The sequence below is a fragment of the Monodelphis domestica genome, chromosome 4 (genome assembly GCF_027887165.1).
Source record: "Monodelphis domestica isolate mMonDom1 chromosome 4, mMonDom1.pri, whole genome shotgun sequence".
NCBI lineage: Eukaryota > Metazoa > Chordata > Mammalia > Didelphimorphia > Didelphidae > Monodelphis > Monodelphis domestica.
This window is the reverse complement of record NC_077230.1, coordinates 204,647,430-204,660,203: the sequence shown is the minus strand read 5'-3', so window position 1 is coordinate 204,660,203 and position 12,774 is coordinate 204,647,430. Positions and strand designations below refer to the sequence as shown.

General features: G+C 33.5%; 1 long non-coding RNA gene across 1 annotated transcript in view; it reads right to left on the bottom strand.

The window, feature by feature from the left end:
- Positions 1-12,464, bottom strand: part of LOC130453735 (uncharacterized) — a 58,157-nt gene extending 45,693 nt beyond the window's left edge. The window contains exon 1 of the long non-coding RNA XR_008911265.1: positions 11,720-12,464. This is a non-coding gene — a long non-coding RNA (uncharacterized LOC130453735). The remainder of the gene's footprint in view (positions 1-11,719) is intronic.
- Positions 12,465-12,774: the final 310 nt, after the last annotated feature.

Sequence of the window (12,774 nt, the reverse complement as noted above, 5' to 3'; positions counted from 1 at the left end):
TAACAACTACATAGCTTAGTGGAGTAAGTGACAAAATATGATGACATCAGATAAAGATAAAATGATCTTTATTAAATTAAATTTAAATATCATTAAAAAGATTTCATCATATAATAAAATGTCAATACAGTTAGATCCCTTGTTTCATTGTTCAGTGTGGGAAGGAAAACTTTTGCCAGTTTGGTGTAACTTGAATTATAGTCATAATATCTCTCAGTTTTTTCTCTCTAGATTATCGTCACAGGAATGGAATTGATGTTAACATTTCATTACTACACTTTTGTGAGGGCACAAAGTTGCATTGAAACACATTTGTATTGAGCTATTTAGCATTATCCTTGCCACACCATCAACGATCCAGAAATTCTATGTCTAATGTCTTGGGACCCTTTGAAAAATTAGTCATATATATATATGTACTGCCTCATCACAAAAACAATGGCTATTCATTGATGGGAAGACCTCAAAAAGAAGAAAGATGGTCAGAGAAGGGCAGAGAAAGGAGTGTAATTATTGGAATCGGAAGAACTGGTGAAAATTAAACTAAACTAAACTAAATTAAACTAAATAACTAGAAACTTGTGGCAAGGCTTTGCCTGCTACAGAAACCCTTGGAGTTATATTTCTTTCCAGTGTGGCAAAAGAGAAAGCTAACAGAAGATGAGGACTTGTTGGTGGAGTTTTGTTATTATTTTTGTTTCGTTGTTATAGTGTTTCATTCAGTGGAATTAAGAAGAATATTGAGAAAGAACAAGAGGAAAGAAATATACTTCAGCAGTAATAGGACAGTACTTCAACTGTGGTTGCTATTTAACGTTCTGTTCATATTGCTTTGCTGCAAAACCATAATGAACAAACAATGACAAATGACTGTGACTATGTTTGTGTTATTTTGTTTTGTAATTGGGACTGCTCCCTTTAGTAACGAGTGTACTGAGAACAAAAACACAGGAGGAAAGAAGGCAAAGTGGAGATGTTGAAGTAATTAGTGTACTCAGTTGGGTTCTGCCAACATTCTCCTCCAAACAACTTTAAAATAATGACTCAAATCAAATTCTGAATTGGTAGAGTTTACAAAAGGTCAGAATGTGGCATTGTTCTAGCCCAAGATTGGAAAGAGATCTGTGAAAGAAGAAAGGAGGCTGGCCCAGACTACACAAAGTTAAAACACCTGTGATGAGACTAGGTGGTGGCAACAAAAGCAGCAACTGCTTTAGAAACTCTCAAGACAGAGACAGTAAGGGGATTTAGCAACTGGTCAGAAAGAGACTGTAAGAGACCCATGTGTTAGAACTAGACATAGGATGAGTTGCTTTTTGGCTAATCAATTTCCTATATCCATTTCTGAGTCTTGATTTAAGGGCATAGAAAATTTTCCATCAAAAGGGAACTGGAACCTTTAGGGGTAGTATCATTTTTGGTTACAATGCATTAGGGAAACTAAGCAACTGTATCATTTCTCATCCCAGTGGAGGAAGGCACCTAAGGAACAATATTAATTTCAATTCCAAGGGATCAGAAAAATGTAGATTAGGAGAGCAGTGAACATACCTCTTCTCAGATTATATTATGTTGGAAGCATTAAAAACTTACAATTTTCCAGAAACACTTCCAAAAATAGACTAAGGGAATAGCCCCAAACTTGAGATTGTATACCTCTATCTGCAAACTGGGAATGGAGATTAACTTTAACATAAAATTCAAAATTAAGAAATGGGATGGGAAAAAAACATAAAAAAGAAGCTGACCATAAAAATCTATCATTACTACAGGAAAGATTAAGTCATAAATTCAAATGAAGAAAATTGAAGTCAAAATAACCAGAAGCAAAGCTTCAAATAATTTTTTGTTGGGCAGAAGCAAAACAAGATCTTGGAAGGGCTAAATTAATTTTAAAAATTGAATAAATGAAGGAAAAAATTATAAAAAGATAATTTACCACCTGGTAAAAGAGGTACAAAATATACTAAAGAAATTGACATCATAAACATAGAATTAACCATTAGAAAAAAGAGATACAGAAATTCCTTAGTGAAAATAACTCCCTATAAAAGGAGACTTTGTCAAATGGAAAAAGAAGTACAAAAGACCGCTGAAGAAAAATATATTAAAAATTAGAATATGGCGAGGGGAGTCTAATGAGAATAATGAGGGGAGTCTCCATGAGAAATCAAGGAACAATTAAATTAAATTAATGAAAATATATACTATATATATATAATACCTCATGAAAAGATCAGACTTAAACAGAAAATTTGAAGCTTAATACAAGAATCAATAGAAGCTTAAAAAGGTAAATAAAAAAGAGAAAATTTAGGGGATCAATAAGAATCAACTAGTTATATCCTAAAAGGAAAAAAAAAATTTTTTAGTATTATAACAGTTAGAAGCAGTATTCATAAACGGAGAAAGTGGAAGTAAGCTTATAAGGGTCATGTGATATGTAAAAAAAATCAAGTGGTAAAAAAAGAGTATTGCACTAAGAGAAAAGGGAAGGAAAAGGTAGAATGTGGTAAATTATCTCACCTAAAGAGGGAAAAAAGTGGAGGGAAGGATGAGGGAGATGATGGACAATGTTTAAACCATACTCTCATCAGAACTGGCTCAAGGAGGGAACAACAACTACATTTGTTTGAGTATAGAATTCTATCTTACCCTAAAAGGAAGTAGGAGGGAAATAAGAAAAGGGAGGGGAGACCAACAGAAGACAGGGTGAAGTAGAAGGATAATGAAAAGAAAAAAAAAACTTGTGAGGAGGATCAAATTTAAAAGAGGGAAAGAGGAGATCATAATGAGAAAATAAGATGGAGTGGAATACACAGTTGGTTATCATAATTGTGAATATAAACAAGATTAATTTACCAAAACCCAGAAATAGATAGCAGAATAGATTGAGAACCAATATTCTAAAATAGGTTTCTTTTTTTGTTTTTAAAGAAACACATTTGAGGCAGAGACACAGAGAAAGGTAAAGAAAGAGCTAGTGAAGAATGTATTGTACTTCTGGTGATATGAAAACAGCAAGAGTAGTAATCACGATCTCAAACAAAGTCAAAGCAAAATAGATCTAATTAAAAGAAATAAGAAAGAAAGTTACATCTTGGTAAAAGGTACCATAGACAATGAAGTATTGCCAATACTAAACATATATGCACCAAATTTTATAGCCTCTACATTTTAAAAGAGAAATTGAATGAGCTTCAGGAGGAAATAGTAAAATTATACTAATGATTTAGTATACTAAAAACTATGCTCAACTTTTCCTTCTCATATATCTAGATAAATCAAAGCAAAAAATAAACAAGAAAGAAATGAAGAAATTTTAGAAAAATATATTTAATAGATCTCTGGGGAAAATTGAATGGGACTAGAAAGGAATCTATATTACTTTCAGTAGTATAGGGCACTTACACTAAAATTGACAGTGTATTAGGTCATAGAAACATTACAAAAATGCAGAATATACTTGCCAATACAAACACAGAAATCATATGAGCATATTTACAAACCACTTTTCATACAAAGTCTCATCTAAACAATTATAAAAAATATTAATTGCTCATTTATAGTTTGAGCTAATATAATAAAAATGACAATACAATCTAAATTTACTTATTCAGTACCATACCAAATTACCAAAAATTCTTTTATAGAAGTAGAAAAAATCATAACATTATTTATCAAGAATAACAAATGACAAATAATATAATGGGAATTAGTGAAAATAAAATGGAAAGGAAAGAGTCCTAATATTACCAGATCTTAAACTGTACTATAAAGCAGTAATCATAAAAATAGTCTGATACTGGCTAAGAAATAGAATGGTAGATCAGTGTAATTGATTAGATAAACAATATATTGGGGTAAATGACCTTGGGAAACTAGAGCCTGATAAACCCAAAGACCCTATCTTTTGGATAAAGAATTAACTTTTTGACAAAAACTCATGGGTAAACTATATAACTGTATGGCAGGAACTAGGTATAGATGAATATCTTATATCCTTTACCAAGAAAAGGTTAAAATGAGTATATGATTTAGGTGTAAAGGGTGATAGAATAAGTAAATTAGGGAAACGTACAATAGTTTACCTGTCATCTCTATGAAGAGGGGAAGAATTTATTAACAAATAAGAAATAGAGCACATTACAAGATGTAAAATGAATAATTTTAATTATATTAAATTTAAAGATTTATTTAAACAAAAGCAATGTAACGAAGATTAGAAGGGAAACAAAAAAGTTAAAAACATGTATAGATAATTTCTTTGACATAGGCCTATTTTGTCAAATTTATAGAAAACTAAGTCAAATTTATGAGAATATAAATAAATAATTCCTCAAGAGGAAAATGGTAGAAGGTTGTGAACAGTTTTCAGATGAATAAATTGAAGCTATTGCTAACATATGAAAAATGTTCTAAATTACCCTTGATTAGAGAAATGAAAATTAAAACAACTCTGAGGTACAGTCTCACACCTATCAGAATGTCCAGAATGATAGCAAAATAAATTAGTAAATGTTTGAGGACATACATGTGGCAAAATTGGGACACTAATACATTACTGTTGCATCTGTGAATTGATCCAAAGGTTCTGGAGGGCAATTTGGAAGTATGCCCAAGGGGCTATAAAACTAGGCCTACCCATTAATCCCATAATACTATTCTATATCTGTATACCAAAGAGATAATTTAAAAATGGAAAGGACCTGTTTGTACAAAAATATTTTGAGCAGTTCATTTTGTGATGGCAAAGAATTGGAAATTGAGTGCATATCCATCAATTGGAGAACAGTTGAACAAATTTTGGTATATGCTGTTAATGGAATATGATGAACAGGATGATTTCAGAAAAAGATGAAAAGATATGAACTTATGCAAAGTGAAGTGAGCTGAACAAGGAGAACAATGAAGACAGTACTAGAAAAAGTTTATGATGATCAAGTGTGAAGGACTAAACAATTATCAGCAAAGCAAATCTCTAAGACAAGAACTAGAGACTCATGCTGAAAATGCTATCCACAGACAAATATGGAACTGGTGGAATTTGAGTACAAATCAAAGTATGGTATTTCCCATTCTATTTCCTTTATGAGATTTCTATTATATGTGTTATATGTGACTTATATCATGACATGAACAACTCAGAAATATATATTACACAAAAGTATGTATATAATTATGCTAGTCTATTCATCATGTTGAGCAGCATGAGGAGGGGAGGGAAGGAGAAACTTGAATTCTAAAATGTCAAAAAATTATTGCCAAAAATTATATGTAATAAAAATGTTTTTAATTTAAAAGAGAAATAAAACTCTCACTTTTGCCCATGATATAATGGCATACTTAGTAAACCATAGAGAAGCAAGTAAAAAATAGATGAAATAATTAACTTCTGTAAAGTTTTAGAATTTAAAATATATCCACAAAAATTAGTGGAATTTCTATATTCTAGCAATAAAAATCAGCAGAAAAAGATAAAAGAAATATCAATTAAAGTATAAAATACTTGGGAGCCTACTTGCCAAGAAAAATCTAGAGATTATATAAAAACAACTACAAAACATTTCACACAAATTAAGACATCCAACAGATGCAAAAATATTAATTGCTCATCTGTCAGTCAATAAGGAAGTCAGCCTTGCTTTTCCAGATGTAAGATTTAAAATTAGGTTTGATTAAACATGATAGTTATAAAAGTAAGATTGTGGTCACTGTTTAAAAAATATTAACCCTTAAGTCAGAAAAAACTGTTAGGAGCTTTTATTTACAACAAGGTAGAGAGACTGAAAGTGGGAAATGTATGAAGGAGACAGAGCCTTGTCTAGCCTACAGGTCCAAGTGCTGATCTGGTGAAGTCCAACTCAGACCCTGCAAGGACTCCCTCAAGTCCAAATTTCCATGTGGAAGTTCCAGTGGTGTCTTCAGCAAGAAATCCTCCAACACAAGACTCTTTCTTCAGCCTGAGTCACTCACCCAGCAAGCCTCGCCAGCACAAAATGCTCCAGCCCAGGATGAGTTCAGGAAAAAGTGACTGTCTCCAAGAGTCTCCCTTCAGCCCATCTCACCAACACAGAATGAAATAATCAGTCCTTGAGCTTGGCCTATTATCCCTCTTTTTCTATGTCACTTCCTGTCTCTTCCCCTCTTTACAGGAACCAATTGCAGTCTTGCAATTTGCCTAGCAGTGCCCAAGGCAGTGCTTGTGGCCTTTGGTGATGTGAACTAGTAAGTGACCTGGGAGCTCTCTTACCTAGTGACTTACCAAGTGCTAAATAGGGGTACTTCAAATTCTTGGTTTGATTAAATTAAAGATTGCTAATGATTACATTTAAAAATAAACTAAGAGAGTCTGATTGTCTCTTCACACCGATTTTAAAATAAAAAATGGTCTTTATCAGAAAAATCTGGTTCTGGCTGGGAAATAGAGTGGATAATCAGTAGAATGGATTAGGTAAACAATACACATTTTTCAAGGACCATTGTAATCTAGTATTTGATAAACCCCAGAATCTTAGTTTGGGGTATAATGTGGAAAGGAAACTAGAACATGTTCTGGACTTTCTGCCACTGTGTTGAAACAGGCAACAATGGAAATATTAGAGAGAGAAGAAATTGTCAAGACTGACAGTTGGTGGGGGAAGGAGCAACTGGGAGTGGCAGTGGGTCTTGTGACTAGGACTTCCTTCCTGGCATGGGTGGGGAGAGGAGCTGGTCCTTCCCAGTCTGGATAGAAGTGCCTCTATTTTCTTCAGCCCAAAAATACAGGCCCATCCAGTTCTGAATGTCAGAACTTTTCTTGTTGCTTGCTGTCTACTGCTAAGATTTTGAAATTAAGAAAACTAGCTCGGATATAGCATAGACATGAATAAAAGAAACCCTCCACCAGCCTGGGAGGCCTGGCCTCAGCTCCAAAGCTGAGAAGGACTCCAACCATATTTGGGGACATCACTCTTCCCTCTTCCCTGATACTGCTCCAATCCAAACTGGTTATTAAAATTTATCTTATTTGAATATAGCAGTCAGGTAAGTCAACTATCTTTCCTGGTGCATAGAGGGAGCTGAACCTCAGTTCAGTCATCCAATTACAAACATCCCTTATCAGACCCCTGATGGGAAACCAAATTCTGGGAAAAGGCTTGTCCCTCAGGAGAGTCCATGTGTATCTGCTCTGGGGCAACTTTGGCAACAATCCAGTCAGAAGACATCCCTGCAGGCTATTATAAGTGGCTCATTTCTTGGACACCCCATTTGGTTCAAAAATAGCCTCTCAGCAGAAGGCATCTCTATCCTTTGCCTCACCAGCAGCCATACTCCTTTTCTCCCTTCAACTCCTCCATTCCCTGCTACAAACCTTCTGTATCCCCTGTTCTTCATATCCACCCATCTTTCCCTATAATGTTACAGTAAGAACTCACAATTTTATAACGAATTGGTAGAAAAGTTGGAAAACAATTTGGTAGAAAGTAATCATTACACTCTATATCAAGATAGGGTCAAAATGATAAATGATTTAGAAATAATGGATGACATCATAACATAAGATAGCATGAGAAATGTACCTTATAGATGTATAACTGTGAGGACGATATGACCAAACAAGAGATAGAAACCATCGTCATGAAGGAAAGTAAAAGAAATCATTATGGTTTCATTACATTAAAAATATATTGCCCAAACAAAACTAATTAGAAGTAAAACAAAAAAAATGTGAAAATTATACAGTAATTTTCTTTTATAAATGCCTCAGTTCTCAAACACAGTGGACTGAGCAAAATTTATAAAAATAAAAGCCATTACCAATTTGTTAAATACTCACAATTTATGATCAGCCAGTTTTCAGAAGATAATATTAAAGCTGGCAATAGTCACATAAAAATGCGCTAAATTAACACCAATTAGAGAGTCAAATTGAAATAACCCCCGAGATACCACATCACACTTATAAGGTTGACTAACACTACTGATAAAGAAAAATGACAATGCTAAAGAGGATTTGAAAAAATAGAGACAATAATGCATTGTTGGTGGAGTTGTGAACAGAATCATTCTTCAGAATAATTTGGACATATACTGAGAAGGCTATAAACCATGTATACCATTTGAACTAGAAATATCCATACTGGGACTCTAGCACACACACACACACACACACACACACACACACACACACACACACGAAAGAAAAAAACTTATTGTACAAAAATATTTGGAAAAATTCTTTTTGTGGTGACAAAATTAAAAATTGAGGGGATATTCAACAATTGGGGAAGCGCCTAACAAGTTATGATATATGGTTGTGATATAATGCTATTTTGCTATATGAAATTATGAGTGGGATGGTTTCAGAAAAATTTGGAAAGACATTTACCAAGTCATGCAAATTGAAGTGAACAGAAGCTGCAGAACATTGTACATAGTAGCAGCAGTATTATAAGGATGATTACCTATGAAAGCTTTAACTTCTTTTATCAAGATAATGATCCAAAACAAATCCAAAATATCCATTATGAAAAGTGCTATCCACGTCTAGAGAGAGCACTGATGAACTGTAAATGTAGACTAAAGTATATTTTTACATTTTTTTCTTTTTCTATTTTTTGTATTTTTTTGGTCTGCTGTCTCTTTTCATTAATATGGAATTTTTTTGTATGATTTCACATCTCTAATATAATATAAAATTGTTTCCTTCTGAAGGTGCTAGGATGTGCAAGAGGAAGGGAGATGAGAATTTGGAACTCACAATTAAAAAAAAATGTTAAATATTTCGTTAAATATAATTAGGAAATGCTCGACAAAGTAAATAAAATATATTTAAATAATAAACAATATACTTGAAGGACTTAACATATCACATAAATATCCATGGTGGACTCTCCTTACATTGTCTGTTGTTTCTTTTCCCATGGCTTGAGTGTGCAAGTCAGCTTCTCATAAAAGACAATGCATGGCTTGAATTTCAACTCCCTTCTTCCTCTTTCCATCCCATTTTTTAAAGGTTTTGCCTTCTAACATAATGCATAAGAATCATTGCTGAGAATGTCATATTTTTATAAGTCTGTCCCATAGATAGGAGCCTAATATTAATCAATATGTATAAATGGAAACTGTATCCTGGGACCAGATGTTTTTTTGTTTGTTTGTTTCTTTTTATGTTTGCTTGAATTTTTAAAAAAAATTGCTCAGGAATTTCTGATAACAATATTAGAGTTTATTTCTGATCTTGAATTTTTAAATGAATTTTGTTATTATATTCTACTGTCATTATTTATTTTAAACTAGAATTGAAATTTTAATTAATTCTAATAGTATTTATTTTAAGAAAAAAATGAATGGCATGAATACTATGGTTTTGTGTGTGTGTGTGTTTCCACTCCTAATTTGGCTTTTTCCCCCATATCTTGTTTTTTAATTGATTGTTTTTCAAATCTTGTTTATCTTGGCCTTTATGTAGTACTCAAGTGATAATCAATATTAATGGTTGTTATTTGGCAACACCAATAAGAATTCACCTGTCTCATAACCATTATTATTGTGAATACTATTAGTATGTTATTTGCTCACTACTATGGTTGATGTTTGTTACTATTTCTACTAGATAATTTTGTGTACTATTGCTTGGTAATTGATTAAATATTGGTATTATTGAGTGACATCATGTTACTCTCATTGATATTGTTACCTTGCAAATGTTAATATTTATCAGGATTTATTGACACTTGGATTAGAACCTGTGTGTTTGTTTTAGGACAGAGAGTTTAGAGGAGAAGCTGTGAAAATATGCTGTTTTCTGTGCTGGGCCAGTTAGGAGAGACACAATCAATGGTCACAGTCAAAAACAAAGGTGGTAGATCAAACCTTGTGGCCAAAGGAAAGAAGGATGATGGCAGGGAAACTGTGAAGCTTCCCTAGGTTTTTCTTTTTTCTTTTTTCTTTTTTTTTAAACAGAGTTTGTAGCTCTACATGCTTCAATACCCTGGAGTGTTTCTTCAGAACTTCAAAACACCACCACTGCTCAGTAGTAGTGCATTGTCAGCGGCAGTGATCTGTTACAAGCATAATCACTTGGTTGAACTCAGAATATATTTTTCTTATTTGTCAAATGTGATGGTGATTTTCTGGAATCTTTCAAAAATTAACCAAGGAGATAATTCATATATTTTTAACCATGTTTTAGAAAGATATTTCTTTAGGGAAAAACATCAACTAAAACAACTTACTTACAAATGATCTTTTGGATCATAATCCATGTATTAATTTCATTTTAGGTTGATGTAGTTAATCAGTACTTATTAAAATGAAATAGAAATGGAAAATTTTTAGAGAGTAGAACAGATTTGACTTATTCTTACAAATCTAAAGTATACAAATACCATTGAACCAATGATGATATGAATTGAGGAAACATCTGACAGACTCATTTCAATTAATTTATCTTTTCATGACCCATTATAATGATTTTTAGTTTCAAGCACTTCATTGGAATGACAGACAATGAACATATACACTAGAACCTCATGAACCTTCTTATTATAAGTTCCTGAATTACCTAAGCTCTTTTAAATGGCATTTTTGGTGAATCTGTACTATTTTGAATTTAGATTTATAACAAATAGCATTATCTACAATGTTAAGTTGTATCAGTTTGTCTGTATTCAGTGTCATACTTGTGTGTATCCATCCACCAGCTACCCTGTATTTGATATTATGACTTACACTACAAAACTAATAGGTGTATGAAATCCTATTTGATACCGGCTTTCACATCTCCCTAAATAAACTCTCTCTCTTGATTCCCTGAAATTGAGCTGACTTAATTCAGACTTCAAGTTGCCTCTGAATCTAGACTTTGGGAACATTCCTCCCTGGGGTACAGTGATTAAAGCAGTTCTTCATTGTCTTATTTAACATTATCACTACTTGTTCTATTCTGACTCTGGTAACCCTATTTATCAGTGTCTAGGTTAGTGCCTTGTAGTTCTCTTTCCCTGTATTTCAGTTTTACAAGTGGCTAGATCCACTGTCTTAAACCCAAGAGTCCTCTTGACTAGGTAGCTGAGAAATGGTGAAATACTTTCTTGTGCACAGATTCAAGACAATTCTAAAGGACCCATAACTGAAAAGGCTAGCCACATCCATAGAAGGAACTGACAGTCTGAATGCAGATTGAAACATAAAATTTTTAACATATTTCCTTGATGAAATTTTTCCATGTATAAATGATATCTTCTTTCACATGATTAACATGTATTGCATGATAGTACTTGTATAACTTTTGTCATGTTTCCTGTCAACCTGTGGTGAGGAAAGAACAGGAGGGAGAGAGACACCCTGAATTGAAAAATGTCAGAAAACAACTGTAACCTACATGTGTAAACACATGTAAGTGGAGGAAATATAATGAAAAAGAAAATGAAAAAATATTTTCTCAGTATCATCTACCCTCTTGAACCTCTAGGGATTGTTACAGACAAAAGAGTGGTTGCCATAAACTGTGACCAAGAAAATATGATTTCAAGACTTTGAATTGCCCAAACTGTAAAGATAATTTTTAGTGTCTTGATTTTATATAAAAAATAAGTGGTCACCGTGGGAAAAATTCCCCAAAATGAAATACCCAAGTTAGCTGGGTTTTATGGAGAATTAAATAAAGGGAGAGAGACAGAGTAAGAAGAAATAATAAGCTTTAAGAGAGACTAGTCAGTCCTTAATCACTCACCACAAGATTGTCCCAAGCAAAACTCTAGTGTTCAGAGAGACCCTCCAGTTCAGCTCCTGAGCTCAACTGAGTTCAGCCACCGAAAGACTCCAATTCAGCTTCCTAAGATGAACTAAGTCCAGAGGCCCCTGACCTCCTTTTAAAGAAAATTTTCTCCTATGTCACCTCCCCTAAATTTTCACATCTACCAACCACAGTAGATGTTTTCCAAAGGACTGACCATTCTTAATTCACATCTTGTTACCACCTACTCTGGGTAGACTAAAGCATCTGAGTATGTCACACCTCTTTGCTAAGATTGTCCCTTGCAAGTTGCCTGACCTTTTAGTGATTAATTTGCCCTTCACAGGTACTTAGCACCCTTTTGTATTAGATCTAAAAATAGACCTAGCTTAAGGGCTTTTGGCCTCACTATAAGTATGAGTTAAGTACCTTCATTGTTCACTAAGGAGTTTTACAACTTTATCTTCCCCTAAAGTATGCCTAAGTATGCATGGAGTAATTTTAAAGTTCCTGATACATTCCTTACTAAGTACCTTCATTGTTTAAAATGGGAAATAGCCTTAACCAAATGTTTTAAGGTAGAGTTTGAGCAGTTTTTAAGATTCACAGGAATCAACTCTTCACTTTTTCTTTTTGGATTGCCTCTCTCAATTTTAGACTACATTTTGACTCTGACCAATAGTATTTATATCTCCAGCTCCTTGTTTTAGGTTTGCCTTTAAATTCATAATCCAATGATCCCATCTCCAGACTATGAGATCCCTTTAAAGATTCTCCATTCAAACTCTGACCCTTACATAGCTTTATTTTGACACTTTTGCCTAAGTTTTGAAGTTAGAGTCTTCTGTGTGTAAGAGAGAGGAATATGCAAAAAGAAGAAATGGCAAAAGAGAGAAATTAGATCCATGAAGCAAGAAGTAGCCCAAGTGGGGGAGGGGCAGAAAGAAACTGACCCAGGATGCCAAAGAGAACAGAGGCTGAGGAGAACTCAAAAATTGCTTCTTCAACTCGGACTCCTTCAGCTGAGAGCCTGACAAGAGGATCTCAAAGGT